This window comes from Lolium perenne, chromosome 6 (assembly GCF_019359855.2).
Source record: "Lolium perenne isolate Kyuss_39 chromosome 6, Kyuss_2.0, whole genome shotgun sequence".
NCBI lineage: Eukaryota > Viridiplantae > Streptophyta > Magnoliopsida > Poales > Poaceae > Lolium > Lolium perenne.
The window spans coordinates 260,241,162-260,259,840 of NC_067249.2; the positions used below are offsets into that span (position 1 = coordinate 260,241,162).

The window sequence follows — 18,679 nt, forward strand, 5'->3', positions numbered from 1 at the left end:
CAGGTGAGTATCCAGCACGCCCAAATCTTTTTGGGGACATGCTTGCTAGCTGCCAGCGGCTGCATGCGTCTTGCTAGCAGCGCAACCATCCATCTGCTAGCTATCTGGTCTAGCACAGCCAAACCGCTCGCATGCTGGCTTTGTGAATATTTGCCAACATTGCACAAAGTTTAAAATGGCTCAAACCTTAATAACCAACGGTTAACCATTTAAACCATAAACCTAATGGTTAACCAATATTATTATCCTTTTACACAAAATGGTTAGCCAATATTATCCTTTTACTCGCGGGAGCCGAGGTACCGCGTGGAGTTCCATCCCGTCGATTCTCCGTACCACCCGGTGATACATGACCTTTCTCTCGTTCAGAATTAGTGTGCTGTAATTTAAGCCACAAAAGGCTGGTACCAAGAAATAATCAATTCAGGACATCTTGATGTAGCTAAGTAGTACAGTACCAACTAGCTAGGATTTCAGAAGAGTGAGGGTAGCAGTTGGAAGAACTGCTGACCTGGCCTCTCTTTCTCGAATAGGAGAATGTGCTATAAGCAAATGCTGGCTCACCATGTTCCTACTAAAGTCATGTGTATCAGATGCCGTTTTGTCAGAAAATCCTGAATTTGAATCTTTTACCTAAATTCCTTGTTGCTATTTGACAAACCTACTTCCTCTAACTATGACCTCTTACTGACTGTTTTCTTTTTCTGCACGAGAACGGCCAGGAATCTGAACCGATGACTAGCCACGAGGGGAAACATTACACGTGCTACCTACCAGTCGAAGAGACTAAGACCATGAAGTCGATTATCCCGCAAAATGCAACCAATGTTATAGTAGAAAGCGAGCGGAAAGTTAAGCCAAAGGAGCCAGATGAACTGCTGGAGGTCCTCAAAGATCAGTGCTTTTACAGGGTGAGTGTACAACTCTTTCTCTGTGCTCGGGCGCGTGGGGCTTATGATTGGTCTTGTGTGAGGTTATTAGAATGTCCGAAACAAGTCCTGATCATTATTATTGTTGTTAACTCAGCACGAAGGTTGGTGGACCTATGAATTCTGCTATTATGGGAAAATCCGACAGGTTCATGTGGAGGGTGAGAAGGTGAAAGCTGTTTTCTTTTGCGAGGCTCATAATGGTTATGAATTGTTTTAGCACAAGAAACTAATTCTGAATTGTTTTAGCACAAGAATTGCTAGCTTTAAGAGATACCAGAACTGAACTCATTTATATTTCTTGTAGAAGAAAGAAACAATTTAATCTTTAGCTCCAATAGTACTAGTATGGCTTCATTTAAATGTTACCATGCTTTGACACTGTCGTATAGACACTTTGTAGTTGCTAGAGCTTTGGGGTTGCTTTATTAAGTGTGCATCTTTTGCTGAAGGTTATTCAAGAGTATGTTCTAGGTGAATTTGATGCTGATGCAACTGATGCTTACCATGAAAATCACACCTCTGAGTCTGATGATGAGGATCATGTGAAAGATACTTCTAAGCGGTATTATACTGAAATTTCGGAAAAGTATAGCTGTATAAGACTATACGTACAAACAGTAGACTACATCTGGAAGCAGAACTCGAATTAATACTTCCTCCACCGCAGATATCATGTCCACCTGTACTCAAATGGGACTGTCTGTGTACACAGAGGTACAGTAAAACTAGGGAAGTACTAGTATTGTAATCCATGTGGCTGTGGTGCTAACTTCAAGCAGTTTGATCGCCTAGGCGTCCTCCTGTTTAGTACTGCATTTGACTGTACCCGCCCTACCTTCTTCTTACAGGTCAGATTTGTTTGTTCTGAGACCATAGTACTGATCAGCTCGATAAAGGAGATATCCTCCTGCAAATACGTTTTGACAGTCCAAAGCCCAATGCTCTGCAAGAACCCGTAAGTGGATCACGTTTCTGTGTCAATTAATAGCATCGTATCTTTGGATGGTTTCAGCTCATTACCTTTTTCTGCCTGCAGATTATTTTAGCAGGAAAAAAGCGCACCTTCTTCATCAATTGCAACGAGGTGCTTGCTGAAGTTGATACCACTGTAGATGAAGACTCTCTGCCAAAAGAAGCTCAGATGTCCATCGTTCCAGATCCAGATGAATTGCATGATTACGCAGCTTATGCTACCTGATTACCTCCTAATCGCCATTCGTCGCTATCCTCGTCCACTGAAGAAATAGTTATTTTGGAGGTACAAGCAACGGCATGTTGGTAGCATCACCATCCCTTAACTTGTTCTTTCTGACAGTAATTAGTGTTATATGGTGCTTATGAGCATATATGCATTCATTCATCTGAAGCAGGTTGAGATTGTCAGACTAGCACTGATCATACAACAATATGAGAGCAAAGAGTGTCATTCTGTACTATAGTAGTATATAAGTTAGTAATGGAGATATTTGAGATCCATTGCCAGGCTATAGACACCAACATTTGGTTGAAATGTTTAAGAAATAATGCTTAAGAAATATTTGAGATCCATTGCCAGGCTATAAGACACCAACAGTTGTTTTGTAATGAACTTTTCTTTGCAAAGCTCTGATGTGAAGAATAGCAAATGATCTTGTGTGAGACTGAGCAAAGAGTGTCATTCTCGGAAATTCAATTCGGCTCCCGGGTGCGTATGCTCCCTCTACCAACAAAACATATTTTGAAGTGTGGAAAAATTTTGACAAAAAATTCTACATGTACATCTCCATAATATATGTGTATGCATCAAGTTTCACGAAAAAATAATATTTTTTTTGGCCTATGTAAAAAAGAGAAAACTTATCCTGTGAAAAGCATTTTTTTCAGCACTGAATTTTGTCTTTTTTACACACGTCACATGATAAGTTCATTTTTTATGAAACGACTTTGTGAGAGCGTAGCACGTGAATATGTACGTGCGAATTTTTTATTTTCAATTTTTCTGAAATTTAAAATATGTGTAAGATGCATTTCCAAATATAGGGAGCATATGCTCCCATGTTGTATATAAGTTAGTAATGGAGATATTTGAGATCCATTGCCAGGCTATAGACACCAACATTTGGTTGAAATGTTTAAGAAATAATGCTTAAGAAATATTTGAGATCCATTGCCAGGCTATAAGACACCAACAGTTGTTTTGTAATGAACTTTTCTTTGCAAAGCTCTGATGTGAAGAATAGCAAATGATCTTGTGTGAGGTTGGAGCAAAGCTGCAAAGGTAGTTTCTTCTGACTGCAGATCAAGCCAGCATGTAGGCAAGAACAGATTTGCTAGGTAATAGGATTGCCATAACAGCTTTGCGTTGCCATGCCATGCCCAAGTAGTATGTACGTGGTTCAGTGCTTGGAGAATAGTGGGAGTATCTCTGAAAAATCTGCACCCATGTTAGTATGTTACACAGTGCTAAAGATATGACATGCCGATATAATAAGAAGATTATCAATGGTGATTTCTAGCCAAGCAATTATGCCGGCAGAGAACTATAAAATCAAGAGAGCACTAAAAGAGAAATACAATCATGGGATGACTTAAAATACCAGCACTTGATGCAAGTAGCGGCGTCACATAGTGTCATCCACTAAAGAACAACAAACTAAGTATAGTTTGTTGCCAGTTCTCCACGGTGCAACTCTAGTCGTGAAGGTAAGAGGTAAGTGAGCGCCCTCCCCCCGTGCCGGCGCGCCGCCGCTGCCCGTCGCCGGCGGCCGGCCGTCCCGTCGGCTTTTCTCCCTCTTCCTCCTCTCCCCGCCATGCCTTCGTCCAGTAGAGTGGCCCTCTCAGACTCTGATCTCTCGTCCGCGTCGGCCTCTTCGGCGCGGGGGGAGAGAAGCGGTTCCCCCGTGGCGCAGGTTGTGGGTGAGCCTGGCCAGTTCCCTTGGCAGGTGGCCGAGGGGTCTCGCCAGCGCCGCCGCGCTCTGCGAAAGAGGCTCCTTCGGCCTCGAAGGCAGTTGCCTGCTCCACGTCCGCCGCCACATCGTCGTCTCCCGGCCGGCATGGAAGGTAAGTGCTACAACTGCCTTGGGGATAGCTGCATCGCGGCGCAGTGCTTGAACAGGGTGAGATGCGTGCTCTGTGGTGAGGAGGGGCACATCTCTCGTGCGTGTACCTCCGTCGGGGGCAAACGGCCCAGATCTCCGTCGTGCTCGGAAGGTGGGGGCTTTCCGCCGCCGCCGCCTTCCTCGAGGGCCCGGGGGCAATCTCCGCCCTGGTTGCCACCTCCGCCACCTGGGCCGCCGCCGCCCGGGGCTGTTCGGCTCGTTGAGGGCGCTCATCTCCCTCCGCCTCCGCCGCCGCCCCCCCCTGCTGGTGCGGTTCGGATGGAACGCTCGTGGAGCAGGGTCGTGCGTGAGGGATCAGAGGAGTCCTCCGCGCGCGGCCCGGCGTTTAGCGTTCCGTTCGTCCCACAGCCGAGGCTGGCCTCGCCGTCCGTGGCAAGGGGGGTGGGCGCGGCGCCGGTGGCTCCGGCGTTGTCGGCCTGTTTCCTCGAATATTCCGAGGAGATGGGGCACATGGAGGAGCAGCTTCGTCGGGCGGTCGTCGTCTCCATCACCGGGACGCGGCCGCATGTGGATCTTGCGGATGCGGCGTTGGCTCTACATCAGGAGTTCGACATTGGGCCAACTGACATGTCCATTCGGGCGTTTGCTCCGGAGGATTTTCTGGTTCTCTGCAGGTCCGCGGGTCTTCGAGATGAGATGGTGGCGAGAGGAAGCGCCCATGCGCCTTGGTTCTCACTCTCGCTCCGAGGGTGGCTTCGCCAGGCGCAGGCCACGGCCGTGCCGCTGCCGTTGCTCGTCCCTTTGGAGCTGCTGGGCGTGCCGGCGCACGCGTGGCATAGGCGCACTGCGGAGGCGGTGCTCGAGGGCACTGGCTTCGTCGTGGATGTGGCGGCGCCGACGGCGCGCAGGGATGATATGTCTGGGTTCAAGGTCTGGGTTCGTACTGACTCGCCTGCGCGCATTCCGGCAGGGAGGCTGCTGTTCATAGAAGAGCCACCGTTGTTGCATCGAGCTGGAGGCAGGCACAGAGGTCCGGCGGTCCGGCGCCGGGCGAAAACTCTGCGGTACTTCATCAAGATCAGACGCATCAGCGACGCTGTGGAGGCACTCATTTCGGACTCTCCGCCGCCACCCTCACCGCCACTGCCTCCTCCTCCTCCGCCACCGCCGTTCTTCGAAGGCGGACATTCTGTTGGGCCGGACGCAAGCTCATCTCCCAGCGGAGCGGGAGGGGCGGGGTCAGAGAGCTCGGCGCCAGCACCAGCTCCAGCTCCGGGGGGCAACGCGGCTGGTGGCGACAGAACGGCCCTTGGGGTCGGCGGCAACGGCGGCGGCGGCGCCGTCGGAGTTGCCGCTGCGGATCAGGGCAGCGAGACTGGGAGTTTTCGAATTTCGAACCGGTCCGTGGATGACGTGGAAAGAGCATGCGACAGGAGCGGTGACGAGCAACTGTCGGCCCCCCGCTCTGATTCTCCAGCTGACCGGCGTTCGATAGTGGGAGAAGAGACCGTTGGTCAAAAGATGTCTGTTCTTTTCGGAAGGGAGCAACTCTTGTCCTCGTGCGCTTCGGTACAACTTGGGTCCTTTGGATCCGTGCCATTGGTGGTGGAAGGTTCTCCGCTTTCTGTCCAAGGGCCAAGACTTGTGACACCTGTCGGCCGCTCAGTGGGTCCTGTCTCTGTCCAACCCAGGGGCAGCTATTCTTTGGGATCGCGTGTGGGGGTTGCGAGGGACCAGCATCTGTGTGGCGCGGCAAGGGGAAATTCACCAAGACCCTGTGATGGGGTTGTTCCCAGCGAAGGGGAAGGTAGCGCGCAGCTGATCGCGCGTGATGTCGGGGATTCTGGCCGGAGGTCGAGTGCAGTGCGAGCCACAGAAGAACCAGCCACTGAGGATCCAGTCCTTGAGGCCCAGATCAGGCGGGAAACGAGGAACTCTGGAGGCACACCTCCTTTGCAGGAGGAGCGCAGCTGTGCACCCCAGGGCACTGTTCATGTCCAGACAACTCCTCCACGCCCACAAGTCTCTGCTTCAGCCCCAGCTTCACCTGTGGATGGATTCTCCACACCGCCGGATCGAGATTTTGATCGTGGGGTAGATCAGTCAATTAGGGCAGTTATTTCGCAGATTCGTAGCCACATTCAAGCCCCGGTACTACCACTGCCTGAGGTACAACGTGGCCGGAAAAGGAGGCTTTTTGTTCCTGAAGATGAGAGGAGAAGAAGCTCGCGGATTGCACACAAGGCTCAAGGGAAGCCAGCATCCTACATCAAAAAGGCGCAGCTGGTGCTGATGACTCGCCTGGGCATCTGCGAGGTTGAGGGCGAGCCACCTGTTGATTGCCTGGAGAGGTATGCGAAATTCTTCCAGGAGCCACTGCCATCGTCACGTATTGATGCCTTGGCCAAGTTGTTCTTCCTTGAGTCTGCTGCGTTGGCAGGGACATGGGAATGATTTTGTAGACAGTGGATCACATTGTAGCTTGTTTCTTATGGATTTGTTAAACCATAATATTGTTGTGTGGAATCCCAGAGGGCTAAATGCTCCAAATAGAGGTACGGTGGTGAAAACTGTGGTTCAGGATGCAGCAGCCTCTGTTGTCTGTATGGTTGAATCCAAGCTGGATAACGTGGACAGATTCACTATCATGGGGCTTCTTGGGCAGAGTTTCGATGGTTTTGTGGCTTTGCCGGCCGTGGGTACCGCGGGTGGCATTATAGTAGCCTGGCAGAGTAATCTTGTCGATGTGTCGCATACCCAGGTGAATAATTTTTCGGTCACCATTACGTTGCAGTTCCAGGGAGGAGAACCTTGGTCGCTTACCACAGTTTATGGGCCAACTCAGGAGGCTTTGAAGGTGGATTTTTTGGAGGAGTTACGCGCTATACGGGCTGGGCTTCAAGGCTGTTGGGCGGTTACTGGAGATTTCAATCTCATATTGGAGGCGGCTGACAAGAATAACCCCAACCTGCACAGGCGAATGATGGGGCGTTTTCGCCGTCTGATCAATGACCTTGAGCTCAAGGAGGTGGACCTGATTGGCAGAAGGTACACATGGAGCAATGAGAGGCAAGCGCCTACTCTTGAAAAACTGGATCGTTGGTTCTGTACCGTGGATTGGGATGAGGGACATCCGGATTGCCTTCTACAAGCTCTCTCATCCTCCCTCTCTGATCATTGTGCTATCATGCTATCCACCAACGTGTCTTATCAGAGGAAATCCAGGTTCCACTTTCAGTCGTTTTGGTCTACCATGAAGGATTTCCAGGAGGTGGTGGCAACAGGCTGGTTCGATGTGGAGGAGCACCATGATCCATTCGTCGACCTCAGCAATAGGTTGAGATCCACTGCCAGGGTCCTCTCTCGATGGAGTCAGAGGAGAGTCGGCAACATCAAAGAGCAGATTTTGCTAGCTAATGAGGTCATTCTGCAGCTAGACAAAGCCATGGATTTCAGAGAACTCGTGTCGGAAGAGAGGTGGTTAAGAGGAGAGCTCAAGAAAAAGGTTCTCGGCTTGGCTTCGCTTGAGCGAACCATAGCGAGGCAGCGATCCAGAATTGCTTGGCTACAAGAGGGGGACGCAAACACGGCATTCTTTCACATTCATGCAAGCGCCCGTAGGAGGAAGAACCATATATTCAGGTTGCGCAAAGGAGATGTCACAGAAACTGAACCTGAGGCAATGTGTGCCGTGGCTACCCAACACTTTGTGGATTTGATGGGTACGCCAATTGCTAGAGGAGGCACTTTAAATCTTGGGGTTTTGAACTTACCAACCGTGGACACCTCTGACCTGGAGCTCCCCTTTTCCGAGGCTGAAATATGGGAAGTCATCAAGAGTTTGCCACCGGACAAGGCTCCAGGCCCTGACGGATTCACTGCCAGATTCTACCAATGCTGTTGGCCACTGATCAAGGATGCTGTCATGAGGGCGGTTGCTTGGTTTGACTCGGCAGATGGCCGGGGGTTTCATGCTGTCAACGATGCCTTCCTCACTCTCTTACCCAAACATACTGGTGCGGTGGACGTTGGGGAATTCAGACCAATTAGCTTGATTCACAGCTTTGCCAAAATCATCTCCAAGGCTATGGCTACCAGATTGGCCAAGCACTTGCCTCAGTTGGTGGATTACAATCAAAGTGCTTTTGTTAAAGGGAGAACCATCCAGGACAATTTTCATATGGTCAAGCACTCTGTCCAAACCCTACACAAGCGACACACCCCTGCTCTCATGTTGAAATTGGATATCGCAAAGGCCTTTGATTCGGTGGCGTGGGCTTTTCTGTTCGAGGTTCTCAGACATAGGGGTTTTGGCCCACGGTGGTTAGCTCGGGTGGCGCTTCTCCTCTCCACCTCTTCAACTCGGATACTGGTCAATGGACAGCCAGGGGATCAGTTCTGGCATGCCCGAGGGCTACGACAGGGTGATTCCAGTTCCCCAATGTTCTTCGTGTTGGTTTTCAATGTGCTGAATGCATTGTTCAGCTTTGCCGAGGGCGCGGGGATTTTTCATCCATTGGCAAATTTGGGGATCAAACACCGGCTATCCTTCTTTGCTGATGATGTTGTGCTGCTAATCCGCCCCTGCATCAGAGAAGTAAGGGCCACGGTGGAATTGCTGCAGGCTTTCGGGGACGCTTCTGGGCTTCAATGCAACTTGGCCAAGAGTTCAGTAACACCCATCAGATGCTCGGAGGCCGACATACAACCGCTGCTCAATGTCTTGGGATGCCCAGTGATCAACTTCCCTATCCAGTACCTTGGCCTGCCCCTTTCAGTCTACAGGCTTTCGAAGGCCCAGCTGCAGCCCCTCGTCGACAAAGTCGCCAAGAATGTGCCTTCCTGGTCTGCATCCCTTATGAAAAAGAGTGGGAGACTGATATACCTGAATTCCAAACTCGCAGCTACGCCCATCTATCACATGCTCTCGCTGGATCTACCACCTTGGTTCTTTGGCACAATCAATAAGCTCCTCCGTGGTTTCTTTTGGTCAGCTACTACAGAAGCTAGGAAGGGACACTGTGTTGTGGCTTGGAATGCAGTGTGTGCCCCAAAGGACTTAGGAGGCTTGGGGATCAAGAACCTAAACTTGCTAAACCATGCCCTACGCATGCGCTGGAGGTGGATGGAGATGTCTGGAGAGGATAAACCATGGGTAGGTCTCAACTTCAAGATCAACAACGAAGCAGAGGAGATGTTGCAAGCTTGTGTCAAGTGTGAAGTGGGCAATGGGCAACGGTTTCGCTTCTGGACGGATCGATGGCTCGGAGGACGCAACATTCAACAGATGGCGCCGAATCTGATGCAGTTTGTTCGTCATGGCGCCCTCACCATGACTGTGGCGGAGGCTCTAAGCGATGACAAGTGGATTGTACAGATTAGAGGAGCCCTCACAGTACCAGCAATTGTGGAATTTGTGGAGCTGTGGGACACAATCAGAGGGGTTCAGCTCACGGAGGAGAGTGACAAAACAACTTGGAAGCTCACAGCCTCTGGCACCTACACCACCAAGTCAGCCTACCTTGCCTTCTTCTCTGGCAGGACAAGGGCGCTGGCTGCCACCGAACTTTGGTCAGCCGGTGCTCCGTTGAAACATAAATTACACGTATGGTTTGCAATGAAGAATCGCCTCTGGACGGCGGATAGGCTGGAACGTAGAGGGTTGGATCACCCGGAGGAATGCGCGCTTTGTTGCCAGGAGCAGGAGACATGCAATCACATTATGGTGCAATGTTCGTTCTCGCGGCAAATCTGGTATACCTTACTACTGGAATACAGGCTGCATCGCTTTACCCCGGATATCCATGCTGAGTTTGCAACCTGGTGGACTTCTTTGTCTGAGGCTTTGCCAAGAAGCAAGAAAAAAGAGATCAATGCCCTTGTAATCCTTGTAGTTCGCTCCATTTGGCTGGAAAGAAATAGTAGAGTCTTTGATAGGTTTGCTACCTTGCCGATGGAAGTCTGTCGGAAACTTAGAGTAGAGTTTGCTCAATGGAAAAGAGCAAAACTGTGTGGAGATGTGGGCACTGGCGAGGAGTAGCACGTGAGTCTCAGTGGAGGTGTTGGAGCTCGATCGCCTGTGATCTGAGTTCCGGTGGAGTTTCTTGTACTTAAAGCCTCTTTCTATCTTAACATGAAAGACACGCAATTCTCGTGCGTGTTCTTGAAAAAAGAAATACAATCATACAGGTCCCAAAATCAAATGATGTACTGCAACTAATTAATCTGTCCAAGAGTACTAAAATTGAAACTATTGCCATTTTTCTTTTTTTTTCAAAAGTATGCCAATGCGTAACATGTTTTTTTAGGAGGATAATACAACTTTTTCTGATTTTCGCAAGGAACAAAAAAGTTGTTTTAGATGTTTCTGGTGTAGATCTCCTGTTTTGAATCTATTGCTTCTAAATAGTTTTGCAATAAGCCATATTTGCAGATAAATTTCACCACCTCTGCAGTTTTGTGGGGGATTTGGAATTCTAAAAGGAGAAGCGCTGGCGAAACGTGCCAATCTTTTGGGCAAGCGCGGAAATGACCGTCGTCGCGCGAGAGCCGGTAATCGACGGCGGCAGGCCTTGAGAGGACGTTAAACCGCCATTAACGATCTTGACGGTGGTTGTGGTAAAAAAAAATGCGTCCGCACCGCTGGGATACCCTGACGCAAACGGTCATCCTGGCTCGTATGGCGGCCGCGGACTGACGCAAACGGACGCTGGCGGGCAATTTGGACGTCCGAAAATGCGACGGAGATGCCCTTATAGACATGAGTATGTGACTCAATTTTGTATGGTTGGGGTATGGATTCTACATGGATATGGTTGGGGTGCCAGCCGTAGCCGAATGCACAGAGCTGCAGCTTGTGGCGTGAGGATTACCTTGACTAGATTTAGATGTGCGCCTTGGCGCACGATCCCGTGAAGCCCATGCCGACATACATTTTATATAACCGCGATATAAATTGCACGATTCAGCGATCAAAATTAACTGCCTACATGATAATACACTTTTTATGTTCTACCAAACTATATTGGTACGATGGAATTAGGGTCAATCACACAGAACTACAAACGGAGTAGCAAACTAAGTGTACCAAATAGGTGAGCAATCTCTTAGACAGATACACGGATATAACCATTGTATAGTTTGGGAGTTGTAGCAAAAAAAAAAACATACCAATATACAAATAGATGCAAAATGCTAAGCTCAGTGGCAGTGTGTGCAACCAAAATATAGTAAAAAGCATAAGATCTACACCTTATGCTTTTTTACTATGATGTTCGGGCTCCATCTTTTACACTGACAAACATTATGTCAAACATTTTCTATGTAGCTTAGAGAGTAATGGAGGAAGGAACCAATACGAAATCATTATCTGAGAAGAATTTATATACAGCCAACTATCATCTTGGTTATACAGAAGTGGCTTTCATTGTCCTTGCTTTCTCCTTAATCTGTGCTTCATATTTGGTTGCTTTACTGAGGAAAAAATTTCCAAAGTGATATTTATTGGCCTGCCAAGTGATATCTGTAGATTATATAAAAGCTTCTAAATTTGTCTTACCATATTGTCTCATAGCTCATGCAGGACCGGATAATGTGTAAAAAAATTATCTCCTCAAACTCAACCGGAGGTGCCAACTGAAACACACCTTCAGACCCAATCCGAGGCGAGCGATTCCTGGAACAACACTCTCCTGACAGATCAGTTGATAACAGTCTTGTCGTCGCTATACAAAATGCGAGATGGTATTTAGATTGAACAGAGTAACTCCTCATGTAGATGAACTAACACGTGAAGATCAAATCCGTGAAAACTTACCTAGGTCCAGTTGATTCGAAACAGAACATATAAATGTGATGAATGTACTGCATATTCCTGCAGCAGCCCACAACCTGAAACAGTGAAAATCAAAGACATAAAGTTAGGCAGCATATGATATATTTCTTAAGCAAATGTTTGTGATTTTCTCCAGCTCATCATGTTAGACACCAATGAAAACCAAGTTAGATTTTTTGGTAAATCAAATAGAAATTCGTAAATCAACAACGTGTTTCTCTAGCTCATCAAGTTAGTTAGCAAAGGAAATCAAAGGAAAAAAAAACTCCGTTGCAGTTAAGATATAAAAACTAACTAATTGGAGGAACTCATATGACCCTCTTAGCTAGTCCAAGCGGAAAAATAATCATTGCCCTATAGAACACTTATTATATCTGAAACCGAAAGAAAACCTCAATATCGCATATCGATTATATGCTTGTTATCTGATTAATGTATGAAGATGGATTGGTAAGCAGGTTTCAGCCATGAAAATCAACGAATGGTTTAGTAAGCAGGTTGGAAGATAGTTACTTTGCCATTGTAATCGAGAAATAGCATTGCACATCTTCAACTTTAGGTTCTACACCCGCTATCCAAGTCCATCTTCAAATTTAGAATTAACCCAGGTCTTTGGTATAAAAACAAGGTGAGCCGAGCCATGTTAAGTGCCAACCTAAGGTCCCCTCCAGGCTGCAATGAAGGGCAGATAGATGGTTAATTATCTACACGATGTGTATGAAACCAATTAAGACAACCATATTTAGGAGAAATAAAACCCGCTTCTCATGTTTTGGTATTACTGCGTATTCAACTAAACAGCATTGATAAAGTAAAATCCACTGAGACAAATAACAAGACGTTACAAATCTTAAGACCCTTCTAAATTTAGAGAGATTCAATCAAGAACAGCTAACAATTGACAATTGCAGTTCTTGTCTATATAAATGAGATCATCTTCTATTTAGCAGCATAATATATAATATATATGTCTAAGAAGCTAAAGCTTCATCCTGGATAAGACAGGCTATGGCATATTCACAATTTTTGAACCACCACTTGCCAAAAAATGGCACATAAATCCTAGACAAAATCCAAAATCTTAACACGGTCATGGGATTCAAATCTGAGACATTACTTGATGTGTTTCTCAGAAAATCCCGCGCAAATATGTTTCTCCATGAATTACTCATTTAATTTATCAGTGGCAGCTTACACAGGCAAGTACCATGACTGAGAGGGTCAAGTTATTAAACAGTCAAGTCACGTATTTAAGTGCAGCAGTATATTTCACATGCAACTATGCAAGTCGGGAAAAGCAAAATATTCAGAAGGCAATCAAACCATATACATTACAAAAATAAATCGTTTTGATGTTATACCTATTGATCTAGGACCTCTTCTTTGTCTGAACATTTGCCACAGTTGCCGCAACTTTCTGTGACAGCGGCCTTGCCAATAAACGGTTTACAGAAAACTTTGGTCAGCATAAAAACACATGACGGATACCTATACATCTAAGACTGTTCCCACTAAGAATAGAAGCTACCTTTTATCATTAGGCAGGTCAGGTGGCGGGTCCAAATCCCTAGCTGAACCAACCTCTTTAGACCCAATTTGAGGAAGCAACTCCAAAACAGGGCTCTCTTGACAGATAAAATACAACCCTCTTTGACAACACTATACAAACGACATCGGACATTTGTACCAACAAATCAAAGGGGCCGAGAACGAAAAATTCCTCGTCATTCCTCTTCAGTTCACAGATACTCCAGCCTGCAAGGAGAAAACTTCATGTTACAAGGGGCCGATTTTCCCATTTGGCGCAACACTTGCAAGTACGGTAAGCATAACAGGATGCTGGTGTGAAAAGGAAAGGACAATGGAACATATATGCGTTAAGGAATGTGTAACTGCAGCTCATAAGAAGTATTTCACCCTGTTATCTCTTCTCATGGCACAGTAGATAGCCTGGACCTCATCATCTATTTTAGAACAGAGGTAGTACAATATATACTCCTACCCGCTCAGTAGAAACCACACGAATTGGTTCGACCTTTTATATAAAACTATTTTCCGCTCGAAGATATTTTTTGAGTTACTTGTTCATGTACAAACCAAGTTGATCCATATTAAGAGAAGGAAAAAACAGCAAAAGATATATCCAATACACTTAAGCGTTGACGCCATCTAAGCAATAAAGTTTGACAGCCCCTAAAGTGTGGTACAAATTTTACTCCACCGTAAGAGAAACTTCTGAATCTAGGTCAGTGCATAATTAATATTTTCATCGTGAATAATCATTACCTTTAGTTGACAAATTTCTTCAACAAATGCAGACCAACCTTGGGAATTGGCTCTTGAAGAACTGATTAAACAACATCAACCATTGCGGGAGAAAATTCTTCACCTCCAATACCAATTGTTGTAAATCCTCGGTTCGTTGGGATACGAATTCACCTGTGAAATAGAAGTAGGGTATTATGGATCCCTAAAGTAAGATCCAAAATGTTCGGTCTTTCATGGTTCCTTAAAAATTAGTTGGAAAACTGATAGACCAAAGAATGCTCCTACATAATTATCATTGCTATGGCTTCCAAAATATACAATGTAACTAAACCCGGAGCAAACCTAGAGATCCAACATTGGCATACAACATGAATGATGGGATAATTTCTGGACAAAATTTGGTATACAAGGTATTTCATATACAGTTCTTCCATGTAAAGCTATTGCAGGCCATCTTGCAGTAAAACCACAACAACAAATAGGACATGGCCGATATAAGAGGATTACCTTTTGATCCAGATTAAGCCACTCATCACCTGAATCATCTTTGGCAATACCACCGATGATCATATTTGTGGTGAGTGCAGCCATACATTTTGATCCAGATTAAGCCGTTCATCACCTGAATCATCTTTGGCAGTACCACCGATGATCTAATTGTGGTGAGTGCAGCCATTCCTTTAGATATTGCCACCTCTGTAAGAAGTGAACAGTAAGGGGAAAAGTATATCTCAACTATCTTAGGATGCAATTTAGCCACACACACAATGGGCTATTATGTAAACTGCGACTGTGACCACTCATATAGCATTTAACAGTAGAAGATAAAACCATCTCAATACATCAATTTCATTTTGCATAGTAAGAATTTTGTAGAACGTCGTAACTAATACATGGCGTACAACTTAAATAAATCCAATGGTGTCCATGGATTTCAGTAAAGATGGATAATTATAAGAAGAAAACATTCTAGAAGCAGAAGACATAAGAAAAGAAAAAGAAGAGAGTGTAGACCTCATGTTTCACCATATCTCACAGTGAGGAGGCGAGGCATGAGCAGCATAATGGAACCGCTACAGCAAAGCTAGCTTAAGTGAGTTGGGCAAACTCAAATCCGATTCTTTATTATCCGTAGTCAACCAAAAGATCAATAAGTAGTACAACAATATGAGGACAGAGAGGATGACATGCATTTGCATGAGAATATTTAAACATACATGTATTTGGTCTAATTGAAGGGTTCCATGACACATATGGTTACTCCTCATCTCTAATTTAGGGAGATACTATAATTAATAATGAAGGTTAGTTAAAGTGTAAAAAACATCAAGAAAGAATAAAGAATTTCTACCTACATTGTGCCCAGTAACCACTCTACATGTTGATGCATATAAGGCCATCAGTCCACACCTGTGAAACAAACGCATGCCAACACCTAACAGAGACATCCCATGAAACTCGTCAGAGATATCGATCGTTTCAGCCTGTGCATCTTCTGAATTTGGAACAAGATATGGATAGGTTTGTTCTGCAGAGATGTTACCTACGAATGCCCATTGAGGAAGTTCTCTAAAGCTGGGATGCAGCAGCACCTTGCCCAGATCTGCACACTGTGACAACTCACATGAGCAACTGTACAACCACATAGACGGATCGAGCTGAGTTAAAATTTTGATTTTACAATGAAAATGGTAAGGTATTTTTGTCAAATGGCTATAAGTTGGAACATAACAACATACATCGCAGAGGCAAGTATTCTAGCAGTAAAATCAGATGTGAACCAAAGAAGCATCAGCTAGTAAAAATTAAACACCACTAATAGCACAATCTAGTCAATTGCCAATCAAACAAAAGAACAAATCTGCATAACAATTTGGTGCGGGAGGAAATATGCACTTACTATATTCTCCGGTGTGCATGTATGACTCCCTGACTTATTTCCATCCCTCTTCAAACAAATACCGATTGGCCAGCACACTTGCCACAACCGAATCCACCAGATTGAGCACCTCACATGTATCCTCCGGCCTGATTTTTTTCTCTAACACAACATAGAGCAAAAGTGTGGGTCACAATCACCATCCACCTGACACTCAAAAACATATTTGTAATCAAAGGGCTTACCTCTCATTGTAATACCTAATGCTGCACCATATATAAGAGGCTACACAAATTCAGTTAAACATTGATCAACAGAAGCTAGTGTAAGTGAAATAGACATAATTTTTTTTGCACAAGCAATAGAAAACAACGTCATCTAATCTCCAAGCAAAGTTAATCCAAAGGTGAAGGTGATGAAGAAGAATGTAGAAAGATGATCTGCTGCTACCTCTAGATCTGGTTGTCCATGACAACCAATGCGAAGGAGTTGTGACATAGTAGGCTTTGGTTCCCTGACCATACGTCCACCGAGTACTCCATCTTTGTGCACTCTCCCTGACACCAACCCCGGTTAACCCGTGATAACCTGCAACATAATCCTCAAATAAAATAGTTATATGTCTCATACACATATCATCAAACAAGTTACGTACATAGGTTTCTCTACAACCTTTTTCTGCCTCTCTCCTGAATGATGGTGGCAAAAACGATGGAACAAGCCTGGATAAAATTATGTTATGCATAAGATATGTATTATACCCGGTTAGGTGACTTCTCCAATTCCATGTTGGCCCTTTTTAACCAAACCAGCGACATCGCTGTGCTGATGCTCTGCAGCCATATGTCCTTGCAGAATCAGAGGTCTCGGGGAATCGTTGAGCATGAGAGTTTCTTTGCCTGTCTTTCCAAATAGAAAGTAAATCTTTTTATTTCACTACATATGCATATATCCCAATCAATTATTTCAGTCTAATCAAATAAACAAAGGTGCAGAGAAAACCATTTTTATTTTTGATAAAGTAGACTAAACATGAGTCAACTTACATCTGAATAATGTGGAGAAACTAAAAACAAAATTAGAGATGAGATGAGATTCAATTGGAACTTACATATAAATGATGTGCAAAATCGGTGTATGCTGATCCTTTTGCATCTCACGGTAGGAGAACACTATAAATGACACCCAACGCTCCTGGAGGATTCACGATCTTGTCATCCCTAGCAGCATTAACACGGACAAACGTAGCCACGATGAGTGAGGGGAGGAGACAAGGAGGCCACGAGGAGGAGATTTACCGACAAATGGTGCAGCAGCAGTAGCGTCATTGGTGGCCTCCTCCACGCTGCCAGTTTCATCAGGTGAAAGCCCCATGGCGGCGCAAAATCGCGGAGAGGAAGGGAGGGGAGGAGGAAGCAGCGATGGAGGTGCTGGTGGAGCCCTCCCTCAATCAGGCGCTCGTCCATGGCCTGGCGGCGTCTTCCCCTCGCGCGTCGATGTGGGCCTCCTCGTTGCGGCGTGCTAGGAGCGCTAGGGCGCTCGTGACGCCCGGAGGCGGCGGCCGCACCCAAGGCCGACGCTACTACCGGCCGACCATGGCGACGACGGGAGGCAGCACTCGCGCCCAAGGTTTGCGCTGCTCCTGGCCAGCCATGGCAACGATGGGAGATCGACCGGAGAAGGGAGAGGCCGGGGACGAACGGGAGTGGAGGGGGCAGGCAGAGAAATCTCCAGCAGCCATTGGAGAGGAGGAAGGTCGCGCGGGGATTGGGGGAAAGGCAGCTAGGGTTTCCCCCATCGCGACGAAGACGAGTTGGCGTTGGGGATGGCTCGGGTCGATGCTGGTGGGCGCGGAGGATGGAACCAGAAAGAGGAGGGGCGTCAAGTCGGAGGCTTCGCGCCATTGGAGCCGAGGAAGAGGGACGGGCGGGAGCTAGCAGCCAGTGAGGTGGGGATTTGGCTAGGGTTTGGAGGGATTGGGGGAGACGAGCTACTGAGGGATTGGGGGAGAGGAATGGTGCAGGGATTGGGTGGGCGGACGACCCTACGCCCGCAGCCACGCGTGACCAACTGCAAACCCACCCGCAACGACCGACGAGCGGCCCCAGCTGTACGTGGGACCCACATGCAGCCACAGGCAGGTAAAACACTGCCATTCCATGGCTTTACCTAGCCGGAGGAAAACCCCCACGCGCGACTCAGCCAACCAGCACACCTGCTGTGAGCCCACATCGAACGGACGAGATCAAATGTTGGTCAGTTACAGTAAAAATCGACGGTTCACACGCTGAAATCGCTGTGAGGCCCCCTATGGGGGGCATCGTTTATACCTTTAGATGTGAGTCACCCATGTACCCTCAGCCAACTGCAGCGTGTAGGCACATGTGACAGGGCAAGGGTGCTACGCCAAATGCAGATTTTCCGTTCAATCCCCAGTCTCTCCAAAAATGTGTTTTGTTCCACTGCCCACCAATACTGACCAAAGGCTTGTCGAGCTGGGTATCATTCATCATTGGTAGCCCGTGCCATGGTCTAGTGTCATCCGTTCTTCCCAGCGCATGCATCCTCAAAGAGAGTCCCCTCCCTGCAGTTGCAGTTTCAGGTGTTTGACTCGCAAACCACCGTAGCAGCATTTTGGTTTACATATAGTTTACCATGCTACCAGACATTGGCCGCCTAATCTTTCCCTGCCAGAAAAAAAGCTCTGAAACACTTGGCCACTTCTTCT

The 18,679-nt window shown here is 46.7% G+C and overlaps 2 long non-coding RNA genes across 22 annotated transcripts; one reads left to right on the forward strand and one right to left on the reverse strand.

Moving 5' to 3' along the window:
- Positions 1 to 1,025: 1,025 nt before the first annotated feature.
- On the forward strand, positions 1,026 to 1,637 carry LOC127305361 (uncharacterized). The gene is made up of 3 exons (XR_007853878.1): positions 1,026 to 1,098; positions 1,382 to 1,494; positions 1,600 to 1,637. It is a non-coding gene; the product is annotated as an uncharacterized lncRNA (long non-coding RNA).
- Positions 1,638 to 11,052: 9,415 nt separating this feature from the next.
- LOC127305360 (uncharacterized) lies at positions 11,053 to 17,965 on the reverse strand. Of its 21 annotated transcripts, XR_007853855.2 has the most exons (17): positions 17,063 to 17,964; positions 16,713 to 16,850; positions 16,402 to 16,539; positions 16,197 to 16,236; positions 15,973 to 16,113; positions 15,616 to 15,682; positions 15,428 to 15,507; positions 15,290 to 15,342; positions 15,087 to 15,145; positions 14,580 to 14,768; positions 14,091 to 14,243; positions 13,333 to 13,559; positions 13,166 to 13,234; positions 12,318 to 12,476; positions 11,787 to 11,860; positions 11,529 to 11,694; positions 11,053 to 11,443 (listed from the first exon to the last, which is right to left on the reverse strand). It is a non-coding gene; the product is annotated as an uncharacterized lncRNA (long non-coding RNA). The 21 variants fall into 21 exon arrangements; XR_011746208.1 differs by lacking the exons at positions 15,087 to 15,145; positions 15,290 to 15,342 and having other exon boundaries at positions 15,424 to 15,507; positions 16,713 to 16,854; positions 17,063 to 17,171; positions 17,254 to 17,965; XR_011746205.1 differs by lacking the exons at positions 15,087 to 15,145; positions 15,290 to 15,342 and having other exon boundaries at positions 15,424 to 15,507; positions 17,063 to 17,171; positions 17,254 to 17,964.
- Positions 17,966 to 18,679: the final 714 nt, after the last annotated feature.